This window comes from Pseudophryne corroboree, chromosome 2 (assembly GCF_028390025.1).
Source record: "Pseudophryne corroboree isolate aPseCor3 chromosome 2, aPseCor3.hap2, whole genome shotgun sequence".
Taxonomy (NCBI): domain Eukaryota; kingdom Metazoa; phylum Chordata; class Amphibia; order Anura; family Myobatrachidae; genus Pseudophryne; species Pseudophryne corroboree.
This window is the reverse complement of record NC_086445.1, coordinates 471,995,833-472,008,152: the sequence shown is the minus strand read 5'-3', so window position 1 is coordinate 472,008,152 and position 12,320 is coordinate 471,995,833. Positions and strand designations below refer to the sequence as shown.

At 48.8% G+C, this 12,320-nt stretch overlaps 1 protein-coding gene across 2 annotated transcripts in view; it reads right to left on the bottom strand.

Annotated features, from left to right (window-relative positions):
* Window positions 1-12,320, bottom strand: part of RFFL (ring finger and FYVE like domain containing E3 ubiquitin protein ligase) — a 226,003-nt gene that overhangs the window by 163,824 nt on the left and 49,859 nt on the right. The window lies entirely within an intron of this gene.

Here is a 12,320-nt window from a genome sequence, read left to right as displayed (position 1 = left end):
AAATCTATTTCTCGTAGTCCGTAGTGGATGCTGGGGACTCCGTCAGGACCAGGGGGATAGCGGCTCCGCAGGAGACAGGGCACAAAAGTAAAAGCTTTAGGATCAGGTGGTGTGCACTGGCTCCTCCCCCTATGACCCTCCTCCAAGCCTCAGTTAGGATACTGTGCCCGGACGAGCGTACACAATAAGGAAGGATTTTGAATCCCGGGTAAGACTCCTACCAGCCACACCAATCACACTGTACAACCTGTGATCTGAACCCAGTTAACAGCATGATAACAGCGGAGCCTCTGAAAAGATGGCTCACAACAATAATAACCCGATTTTTGTAACAATAACTATGTACAAGTATTGCAGACAATCCGCACTTGGGATGGGCGCCCAGCATCCACTACGGACTACGAGAAATAGATTTATCGGTAAGTAAAATCTTATTTTCTCTGACGTCCTAGTGGATGCTGGGGACTCCGTCAGGACCATGGGGATTATACCAAAGCTCCCAAACGGGCGGGAGAGTGCGGATGACTCTGCAGCACCGAATGAGAGAACTCCAGGTCCTCTTAGCCAGGGTATCAAATTTGTAGAATTTTACAAACGTGTTCTCCCCCGACCACGTAGCTGCTCGGCAGAGTTGTAATGCCGAGACCCCTCGGGCAACCGCCCAGGATGAGCCCACCTTCCTTGTGGAATGGGCCTTGACAGATTTAGGCTGTGGCAGGCCTGCCACAGAATGTGCAAGTTGAAATGTGCTACAAATCCAACGAGCAATCGTCTGCTTAGAAGCAAGAGCACCCAGTTTGTTGGGTGCATACAGGATAACAGCGAGTCAGTTTTCCTGACTCCAGCCGTCCTGGAAACCTATATTTTCAGGGCCCTGACAACATCTAGCAACTTGGAGTCCTCCAAGTCCCTAGTAGCCGCAGGTACCACAATAAGCTGGTTCAGGTGAAACGCTGACACCACCTTAGGAAGAAACTGGGGACGAGTCCGCAGTTCTGCCCTGTCCGAATGGACAATCAGATATGGCTTTTGTGAGACAAAGCCGCCAATTTTGACACTCGCCTGGCCGAGGCCAGGGCCAACAGCATGGTCACTTTTCATGTGAGATATTTCAAATCCACAGATTTGAGCGGTTTAAAATGTGATTTGAGGAATCCCAGAACTACGTTGAGATCCCACAGTGCCACTGGAGGCACAAAAAGGGGGTTGTGCAATACTCCCTTGACAAACTTCTGGACTTCAGGAACTGAAGCCAATTCTTTCTGGAAGAAAATTTACAGGGCCGAAATTTGAACCTTAATGGACCCCAATTTGAGGCCCATAGACACTCCTGTTTGCAGGAAATGCAGGAATCGACCGAGTTGAAATTTCTTCGTGGGGCCTTCCTGGCCTCACACCACGCAACATATTTTCGCCACATGTGGTGATAATGTTTTGCGGTCACCTCCTTCCTGGCTTTGACCAGGGTAGGAATGACCTCTTCCGGAATGCCTTTTTCCCTTAGGATCTGGCGTTCCACCGCCATGCCGTCAAACGCAGCCGCGGTAAGTCTTGGAACAGACCTGGTACTTGCTGAAGCAAGTCCCTTCTTAGCGGCAGAGGCCATGAGTCCTCTGTGAGCATTTCTTGAAGTTCCGGGTGCCACGTCCTTCTTGGCCAATCCGGAGCCACGAGTATAGTTCTTACTCCTCTACGTCTTATAATTCTCAGTACCTTGGTTATGAGAAGCAGAGGAGGGAACACATACACCGACTGGTACACCCACGGTGTTACCAGAACGTCCACAGATATTGCTTGAGGGTCTCTTGACCTGGCGCAATACCTGTCCAGTTTTTTGTTCAGGCGGGACGCCATCATGTCCACCTTTGGTCTTTCCCAACGGTTCACAATCATGTGGAATACTTCCCGATGAAGTCCCCACTCTCCCGGGTGGAGGTCGTGCCTGCTGAGGAAGTCTGCTTCCCAGTTGTCCACTCCCGGAATGAACACTGCTGACAGTGCTATCACATGATTTTTCGCCCAGCGAAGAATCCTTGCAGTTTCTGCCATTGCCCTCCTGCTTCTTGTGCCGCCCTGTCTGTTTACGTGGGCGACTGCCGTGATGTTGTCCCACTGGATCAATACCGGCTGACCTTGAAGCAGAGGTCTTGCTAAGCTTAGAACATTGTAAATTGCCCTTAGCTCCAGTATATTTATGTGGAGAGAAGTCTCCAGACTTGATCACACTCCCTGGAAATTTTTTCCCTGTGTGACTGCTCCCCAGCCTCTCAGGCTGGCATCCGTGGTCACCAGGACCCAGTCCTGAATGCCGAGTCTGCGGCCCTTTAGTAGATGAGCACTCTGCAGCCACCGCAGAAGAAACACCCTTGTCCTTGGAGACAGGGTTATCCGCTGATGCATCTGAAGATGCGATCCGGACCATTTTTCCAGCAGATCCCACTGAAAAGTTCTTGCGTGAAATCTACCGAATGGAATCGCTTCGTAAGAAGCCACCATTTTTCCCAGGACCCTTGTGCAATGATGCACCGACACTTTTCCTGGTTTTAGGAGGTTCCTGACTAGCTCGGATAACTCCCTGGCTTTCTTCTCCGGGAGAAACACCTTTTTCTGGACTGTGTCCAGAATCATCCCTAGGAACAGCAGACGTGTCGTCGGAAACAGCTGCGGTTTTGGAATATTTAGAATCCACCCGTGCTGTCGTAGAACTACTTGAGATAGTGCTACTCCGACCTCCAACTGTTCTCTGGACCTTGCCCCTATCAGGAGATCGTCCATTTTCTTTGAAGAAGAATCATCATTTCGGCCATTACCTTGGTAAGGACCCGGGGTGCCGTGGACAATCCAACCGGCAGCGTCTGAAACTGATAGTGACAGTTTTGTACCACGAACGTGAGGTACCCTTGGTGAGAAGGGCAAATTGGGACATGGAGGTAAGCATCCCTGATGTCCCGGGACACCATATAGTCCCCTTCTTCCTGGTTCGCTATCACTGCTCTGAGTGACTCCATCTTGATTTGAACCTTTGTATGTAAGTGTTCAACTATTTCAGATTTAGAATAGGTCTCACCGAGCCGTCTGGCTTCAGTACCACAATATAGTGTGGAATAATACCCCTTTCCTTGTTGTAGGAGGGGTACTTTGATTATCACCTGCTGGGAATACAGCTTGTGAATTGTTTCCACTACTGCCTCCCTGTCGGAGGGAGACGTTGGTAAAGCAGACTTCAGGAACCTGCGAGGGGGAGACGTCTCGAATTTCCAATCTGTACCCCTGGGATACTACTTGTAGGATCCAGGGGTCCACTTGCGAGTGAGCCCACTGCGTGCTGAAACTCTTGAGACGACCCCCCCCACCGCACCCGAGTCCGCTTGTACGGCCCCAGCGTCATGCTGAGGACTTGGCAGAAGCGGTGGAGGGCTTCTGTTTCTGGGAATGGGCTGCCTGCTGCAGTCTTCTTCCCTTTCCTCTATCCCATGGCAGATATGACTGGCCTTTTGCCCGCTTGCCCTTATGGGGACGAAAGGACTGAGGCTGAAAAGACGTTGTCTTTTTCTCCTTTATACGGCAATACTTCCATGTGCCGTTTGGAATCTGCATCACCTGACCACTGTCGTGTCCATAAACAACTTCTGGCAGATATGGACATCGCACTTACTCTTGATGCCAGAGTGCAAATATCCCTCTGTGCATCTCGCATATATAGAAATGCATCCTTTAAATGCTCTATAGTCAATAAAATACTGTCCCTGTCAAGGGTATCAATATTTTCAGTCAGGGAATCCGACCAAGCCACCCCAGCGCTGCACATCCAGGCTGAGGCGATCGCTGGTCGCAGTATAACACCAGTATGTGTGTATATACTTTTTAGGATATTTTCCAGCCTCCTATCAGCTGGCTCCTTGAGGGCGGCCCTATCTGGAGACGGTACCGCCACTTGTTTTGATAAGCGTGTGAGCGCCTTATCCACCCTAAGGGGTGTTTCCCAACGCGCCCTAACTTCTGGCGGGAAAGGGTATACCGCCAATAATTTTCTATCGGGGGAAACCCACGCATCATCACACACTTCATTTAATTTATCTGATTCAGGAAAAACTACAGGTAGTTTTTTCACACTCCACATAATACCCTTTTTTGTGGTACTTGTAGTATCAGAAATATGTAACACCTCCTTCATTGCCCTTAACAAGTAACGTGTGGCCCTAAAGGAAAATACGTTTGTTTCTTCACCGTCGACACTGGAGTCAGTGTCCGTGTGTGTCGACCGACTGAGGTAAAAGGACGTTTTAACGCCCCTGACGGTGTTTGAGATGCCTGGACAGGTACTAATTGGTTTGCCGGCCGTCTCATGTCGTCAACCGACCTTGCAGCGTGTTGACATTATCACGTAATTCCTTAAATAAGCCATCCATTCCGGTGTCGACTCCCTAGAGAGTGACATCACCATTACAGGCAATTGCTCCGCCTCCTCACCAACATCATCCTCATACATGTCGACACACACGTACCGACACACAGCACACACACAGGGAATGCTCTGATAGAGGACAGGACCCCACTAGCCCTTTGGGGAGACAGAGGGAGAGTTTGCCAGCACACACCAAAAACGCTATAATTATACAGGGACAACCTTTATATAAGTGTTTTTCCCTTATAGCATTTTAATATATATAGTCATATCGCCAAATAAGTGCCCCCCCTCTCTGTTTTAACCCTGTTTCTGTAGTGCAGTGCAGGAGAGAGCCTGGGAGCCTTCCCACCAGCATTTCTGTGAGGGAGAATAGGCCCCGCCCCCTTTTCGGCGGGCTTCTTCTCCCGTTTTTCTGAGACCTGGCAGGGGTTAAATACATCCATATAGCCCCCAGGGGCTATATGTGATGTATTTTTAGCCAGAATAAGGTACTATCATTGCTGCCCAGGGCGCCCCCCCCAGCGCCCTGCACCCTCAGTGACCGCTGCTATGAAGTGTGCTGACAACAATGGCGCACAGCTGCAGTGCTGTGCGCTACCTTATGAAGACTGAAAAGTCTTCTGCCGCCGGTTTCTGGACCTCTTCACTTTTCGGCATCTGCAAGGGGGTCGGCGGCGCGGCTCCGGGACGAACCCCAGGGTGAGACCTGTGTTCCGACTCCCTCTGGAGCTAATGGTGTCCAGTAGCCTAAGAAGCCAATCCATCCTGCACGCAGGTGAGTTCACTTCTCTCCCCTAAGTCCCTCGATGCAGTGAGCCTGTTGCCAGCAGGACTCACTGAAAATAAAAAACCTAACAAAACTTTTACTCTAAGCAGCTCTTTAGGAGAGCCACCTAGATTGCACCCTTCTCGGCCGGGCACAAAAATCTAACTGAGGCTTGGAGGAGGGTCATAGGGGGAGGAGCCAGTGCACACCACCTGATCCTAAAGCTTTTACTTTTGTGCCCTGTCTCCTGCGGAGCCGCTATCCCCCTGGTCCTGACGGAGTCCCCAGCATCCACTAGGACGTCAGAGAAAATGTGGTTTATATTCTATCACTGACTCTATAAACCAATCCCCAATAAGAGTAAGACCGCTCAGCAGTGGGTCAACCTATAATAATTTATAGATAATGTTCAGTTGTTGAATATACTCTAAAATAAGATTTTACTTACCGATAAATCTATTTCTCGGAGTCCGTAGTGGATGCTGGGGTTCCTGAAAGGACCATGGGGAATAGCGGCTCCGCAGGAGACAGGGCACAAAAAGTAAAGCTTTTCCAGATCAGGTGGTGTGCACTGGCTCCTCCCCCTATGACCCTCCTCCAGACTCCAGTTAGGTACTGTGCCCGGACGAGCGTACACAATAAGGGAGGATTTTGAATCCCGGGTAAGACTCATACCAGCCACACCAATCACACCGTACAACTTGTGATCTAAACCCAGTTAACAGTATGATAACAGCGGAGCCTCTGAAAGATGGCTTCCTTCAACAATAACCCGAATTAGTTAACAATAACTATGTACAATTATTGCAGATAATCCGCACTTGGGATGGGCGCCCAGCATCCACTACGGACTCCGAGAAATAGATTTATCGGTAAGTAAAATCTTATTTTCTCTATCGTCCTAGTGGATGCTGGGGTTCCTGAAAGGACCATGGGGATTATACCAAAGCTCCCAAACGGGCGGGAGAGTGCGGATGACTCTGCAGCACCGAATGAGAGAACTCCAGGTCCTCCTTAGCCAGAGTATCAAATTTGTAAAATTTTACAAACGTGTTCTCCCCTGACCACGTAGCTGCTCGGCAAAGTTGTAATGCCGAGACCCCTCGGGCAGCCGCCCAAGATGAGCCCACCTTCCTTGTGGAGTGGGCCTTTACAGATTTAGGCTGTGGCAGGCCTGCCACAGAATGTGCAAGTTGGATTGTGCTACAGATCCAACGAGCAATCGTCTGCTTAGACGCAGGAGCACCCATCTTGTTGGGTGCATACAATATAAACAACGAGTCAGATTTTCTGACTCCAGCTGTCCTTGCAATATATATTTTTAATGCCCTGACAACGTCCAGTAACTTGGAGTCCTCCAAGTCACTTGTAGCCGCAGGCACTACAATAGGCTGGTTCAGATGAAATGCTGACACCACCTTAGGGAGAAAATGCGGACGAGTCCGCAGTTCTGCCCTGTCCGAATGGAAAATCAGATATGGGCTTTTGTAAGATAAAGCTGCCAGTTCTGACACTCTCCTGGCCGAAGCCAGGGCTAGAAGCATGGTCACTTTCCATGTGAGATATTTCAAATCCACCTTCTTTAGTGGTTCAAACCAATGAGATTTTAGAAAGTCCAAAACCACATTGAGATCCCACGGTGCCACTGGAGGCACCACAGGAGGCTGTATATGTAGCACTCCCTTAACAAAGGTCTGGACTTCAGGGACTGAAGCCAATTCTTTTTGAAAGAAAATCGACAGGGCCGAAATTTGAACCTTAATAGATCCCAATTTGAGACCCATAGACAATCCTGATTGCAGGAAATGTAGGAATCGACCCAGTTGAAATTCCTCCGTCCGAGCACTCCGATCTTCGCACCACGCAACATATTTTCGCCAAATTCGGTGATAATGTTGCACGGTTACTTCCTTCCTTGCTTTAATCAAAGTAGGAATGACTTCTTCCGGCATGCCTTTTTCCTTTAGGATCCGGCGTTCAACCGCCATGCCGTCAAACGCAGCCGCGGTAAGTCTTGAAACAGACAGGGACCCTGCTGAAGCAAGTCCCTCCTTAGAGGTAGAGGCCACGGATCTTCCGTGATCATCTCTTGAAGTTCCGGGTACCAAGTCCTTCTTGGCCAATCCGGAACCACTAGTATCGTCCTTACGCCTCTTTGCCGTATAATTCTCAATACTTTTGGTATGAGAGGCAGAGGAGGAAACACATACACCGACTGGTACACCCAAGGCGTTACCAGCGCGTCCACAGCTATTGCCTGCGGATCTCTTGACCTGGCGCAATACCTGTCCAGTTTTTTGTTGAGGCGAGACGCCATCATGTCCACCATTGGTCTTTCCCAACGGGTTACCAGCAAGTGGAAGACTTCTGGATGAAGTCCCCACTCTCCCGGGTGAAGATCGTGTCTGCTGAGGAAGTCTGCTTCCCAGTTGTCCACTCCCGGGATGAACACTGCTGACAGTGCTATCACATGATTCTCTGCCCAGCGAAGAATCCTTGCAGCTTCTGCCATTGCACTCCTGCTTCTTGTGCCGCCCTGTCTGTTCACATGGGCGACTGCCGTGATGTTGTCCGACTGGATCAACACCGGTTTTCCCTGAAGCAGAGGTTCTGCCTGGCTTAGAGCATTGTATATTGCTCTTAGTTCCAGAATGTTTATGTGAAGAGACGTTTCCAGGCTCGTCCATACTCCCTGGAAGTTTCTTCCTTGTGTGACTGCTCCCCAGCCTCTCAGGCTGGCGTCCGTGGTCACCAGGATCCAATCCTGTATGCCGAATCTGCGGCCCTCCAATAGATGAGCACTCTGCAACCACCACAGAAGAGACACCCTTGTCCTTGGAGACAGGGTTATCCGCAGGTGCATCTGAAGATGCGACCCTGACCATTTGTCCAACAGATCCCTTTGGAAAATTCTTGCGTGGAATCTGCCGAATGGAATTGCTTCGTAAGAAGCCACCATTTTTCCCAGGACTCTTGTGCATTGATGTACAGACACCTTTCCTGGTTTTAGGAGGTTCCTGACAAGCTCGGATAACTCCTTGGCTTTTTCCTCCGGGAGAAAAACCTTTTTCTGAACCGTGTCCAGAATCATTCCTAGGAACAGCAGACGAGTTGTCGGCATTAACTGGGATTTTGGAATATTCAGAATCCACCCGTGCTGTTTTAGCACTTCTTGAGACCGTGCTAATCCCATCTCTAGCTGTTCTCTGGACCTTGCCCTTATTAGGAGATCGTCCAAGTATGGGATAATTAATATGCCTTTTCTTCGAAAAAGAATCATCATCTCGGCCATTACCTTTGTAAAGACCCGAGGTGCCGTGGACAATCCGAACGGCAGCGTCTGAAACTGATAGTGACAGTTTTGTACAACGAACCTGAGGTACCCCTGGTGTGAGGGGTAAATTGGAACGTGGAGATACGCATCCTTGATGTCCAAGGATACCATAAAGTCCCCCTCTTCCAGGTTCGCTATCACTGCTCTGAGTGACTCCATCTTGAACTTGAACTTCTTTATGTACAGGTTCAAGGACTTCAGATTTAGAATAGGCCTTACCGAGCCATCCGGCTTCGGTACCACAAAAAGAGTGGAATAATACCCCTTCCCTTGTTGTAGAAGAGGTACCTTGACTATCACCTGCTGAGAGTACAGCTTGTGAATGGCTTCCAAAACCGTCTCCCTTTCGGAGGGGGACGTTGGTAAAGCAGACTTCAGGAAACGGCGAGGTGGATCTGTCTCTAATTCCAACCTGTACCCCTGAGATATTATCTGCAGGATCCAGGGATCTACCTGCGAGTGAGCCCACTGCGCGCTGTAATTTTTGAGACGACCACCCACCGTCCCCGAGTCCGCTTGAGAAGCCCCAGCGTCATGCTGAGGCTTTTGTAGAAGCCGGGGAAGGCTTCTGTTCCTGGGAAGGAGCTGCCTGTTGCTGTCTCTTCCCTCGACCTCTGCCTCGTGGCAGATATGAATAGCCCTTTGCTCTCTTATTTTTAAAGGGCTGCGGTTGAAAAGTCGGTGCTGTCGTTTTGAATCCGCATCGCCTGTCCACTGTCGCGTCCATAAAGCTCTTCTGGCCGAAATGGACATAGCACTTACCCGTGATGCCAGTGTGCAGATATCCCTCTGTGCATCACGCATATAAAGAAATGCATCCTTTATTTGTTCTAACGACAGTAAAATATTGTCCCTGTCCAGGGTATCAATATTTTCAATCAGGGACTCTGACCAAACTACCCCAGCACTGCACATCCAGGCAGTCGCTATAGCTGGTCGTAGTATAACACCTGCATGTGTGTATATACTTTTTTGGATATTTCCCATCCTCCTATCTGATGGATCTTTAAGTGCGGCCGTCTCAGGAGAGGGTAACGCCACTTGTTTAGATAAGCGTGTTAGCGCCTTGTCCACCCTAGGAGGTGTTTCCCAGCGCTCCCTAACCTCTGGCGGGAAAGGGTATAATGCCAATAATTTCTTTGAAATTATCAGCTTTTTATCAGGGGCAACCCACGCTTCATTACACACGTCATTTAATTCTTCTGATTCAGGAAAAACTATAGGTAGTTTTTTCACACCCCACATAATACCCTGTTTAGTGGTACCTGTAGTATCAGCTAAATGTAACGCCTCCTTCATTGCCAAAATCATATAACGTGTGGCCCTACTGGAAAATACGGTTGATTCGTCACCGTCACCACTGGAGTCAGTGCCTGTGTCTGGGTCTGTGTCGACCGACTGAGGCAAAGGGCGTTTCACAGCCCCTGACGGTGTTTGAGTCGCCTGGACAGGCACTAATTGATTGTCCGGCCGTCTCATGTCGTCAAACGACTGCTTTAGCGTGTTGACACTATCCCGTAGTTCCATAAATAAAGGCATCCATTCTGGTGTCGACTCCCTAGGGGGTGACATCCTCATATTTGGCAATTGCTCCGCCTCCACACCAATATCGTCCTCATACATGTCGACACACACGTACCGACACACAGCAGACACACAGAGAATGCTCCTAACGAAGACAGGACCCACTAGCCCTTTGGGGAGACAGAGGGAGAGTTTGCCAGCACACACCAAAAGCGCGATATATAACAGGGATAGCCTTATAATAAGTGCTCCCTTATAGCTGCTTTATATATATCAAAATATCGCCATAAATTTGCCCCCCCTCTCTGTTTTACCCTGTTTCTGTAGTGCAGTGCAGGGGAGAGACCTGGGAGCCGTCCTGACCAGCGGAGCTGTGAGAGGAAATGGCGCCGTGTGCTGAGGAGATAGGCCCCGCCCCTTTTCCGGCGGGCTCGTCTCCCGCTATTTAGTGAATCCAGGCAGGGGTTAAATATCTCCATATAGCCTCTGGGGGCTATATGTGAGGTATTTTTAGCCTTTATATAGGTTACATTTGCCTCCCAGGGCGCCCCCCCCCAGCGCCCTGCACCCTCAGTGACTGCGTGTGAAGTGTGCTGAGAGGAAAATGGCGCACAGCTGCAGTGCTGTGCGCTACCTTTAGAAGACTGCAGGAGTCTTCAGCCGCCGATTCTGGACCTCTTCTGACTTCAGCATCTGCAAGGGGGCCGGCGGCGCGGCTCCGGTGACCATCCAGGCTGTACCTGTGATCGTCCCTCTGGAGCGGATGTCCAGTAGCCAAGAAGCCAATCCATCCTGCACGCAGGTGAGTTCACTTCTTCTCCCCTCAGTCCCTCGTTGCAGTGATCCTGTTGCCAGCAGGACTCACTGTAAAATAAAAAACCTAAGCTAAACTTTTTCTAAGCAGCTCTTTAGGAGAGCCACCTAGATTGCACCCTTCTCGGCCGGGCACAAAAATCTAACTGGAGTCTGGAGGAGGGTCATAGGGGGAGGAGCCAGTGCACACCACCTGATCTGGAAAAGCTTTACTTTTTGTGCCCTGTCTCCTGCGGAGCCGCTATTCCCCATGGTCCTTTCAGGAACCCCAGCATCCACTAGGACGATAGAGAAAAGTTATATTCCCAAACTGCATTAGAAATCACTGAATTTCAAGAGCATAATATGCATATGAATCCCAAAAATATGTAGGAGCAAAATTTGAACAATTATATTCCCAGACTACATAAGTAAGTAGCAAGATTGGAACAAGTGCTTGATGTTTACCAAAAAAATATGACTGGAGTATAGATTAACAAAATCAGCAAATAAATGATATGCATATAAAAACAGGGTATTTAGCATTCAAATTCCCAGTGGTATTATGTGAAGGCAAACAAGGTCCAATAAATACTCACAGCCAAATTGTGTAGTGGTCATCTCAGAGTCCAAAGTGATAATGAAAGGGCTAGACCTTAGTGGGTATTTATACCTGATACCCTATGACATCACTTCCTTCAATTATTAAGTGTTAAAGAAGAAAAATATTATACCAGTGCAAACATTCCCTAGAACGTGGAGGTGAATGTTTAATATATGTGTGGCACGATTTAAGTAGATTTAAAGAAAGAATAAACAAGTATATAAGCTTATAAGCTTAATAGAAAGCCCGTGGAACGCAAACTGCGATGCGTTCCAAGGGCCGGATGTCGCGTGACCGGGGCCTCCGTAACCGGAAGCGCTGAGCAGACAAGTGACTGGAGGGGGCCGCACCAGCCAACAGACTGCATGTGTATCATGCGGCTCTCTGATAGTTATGATGCGCGCCTAGTTATGTATGCGTGGAACGCATACACAGACTGCACTCCACTGTAACCTAGCAACCATAGTGTAGTGCACGTAATACGTGACAAACGATGGGCAGGTGAAAATAGAATAAACTAAAACCTATACTGACTAACCTACTTTATTAATCAGAATAGGGAGTGTGTATTATTTAAAACCAACTTCAAAAGTGACTAAATGATATACAAGTGTTCTAAGTATATTAAACTAAAACAAATATCATAAACTGGGGTGAGGGCAAGGAGTAAGGTACTACAGGTACCTATGGGATTATACCCAGCGCAAGCATTCCCTAGAACGTGGAGGTAAATGTTTATTAAATGTGTAACCTAATTTAGGAAGAGTTAAGAAAGAATATATTTATACCAGTGCATTAACTTATAAAAAGCCCGTGGAACGCAAACCGCGATGCGTTCCAAGGGCCGAAAGTCACATGACCGGCGCCTCAGTGACCGGAAGCACCAAGCAGA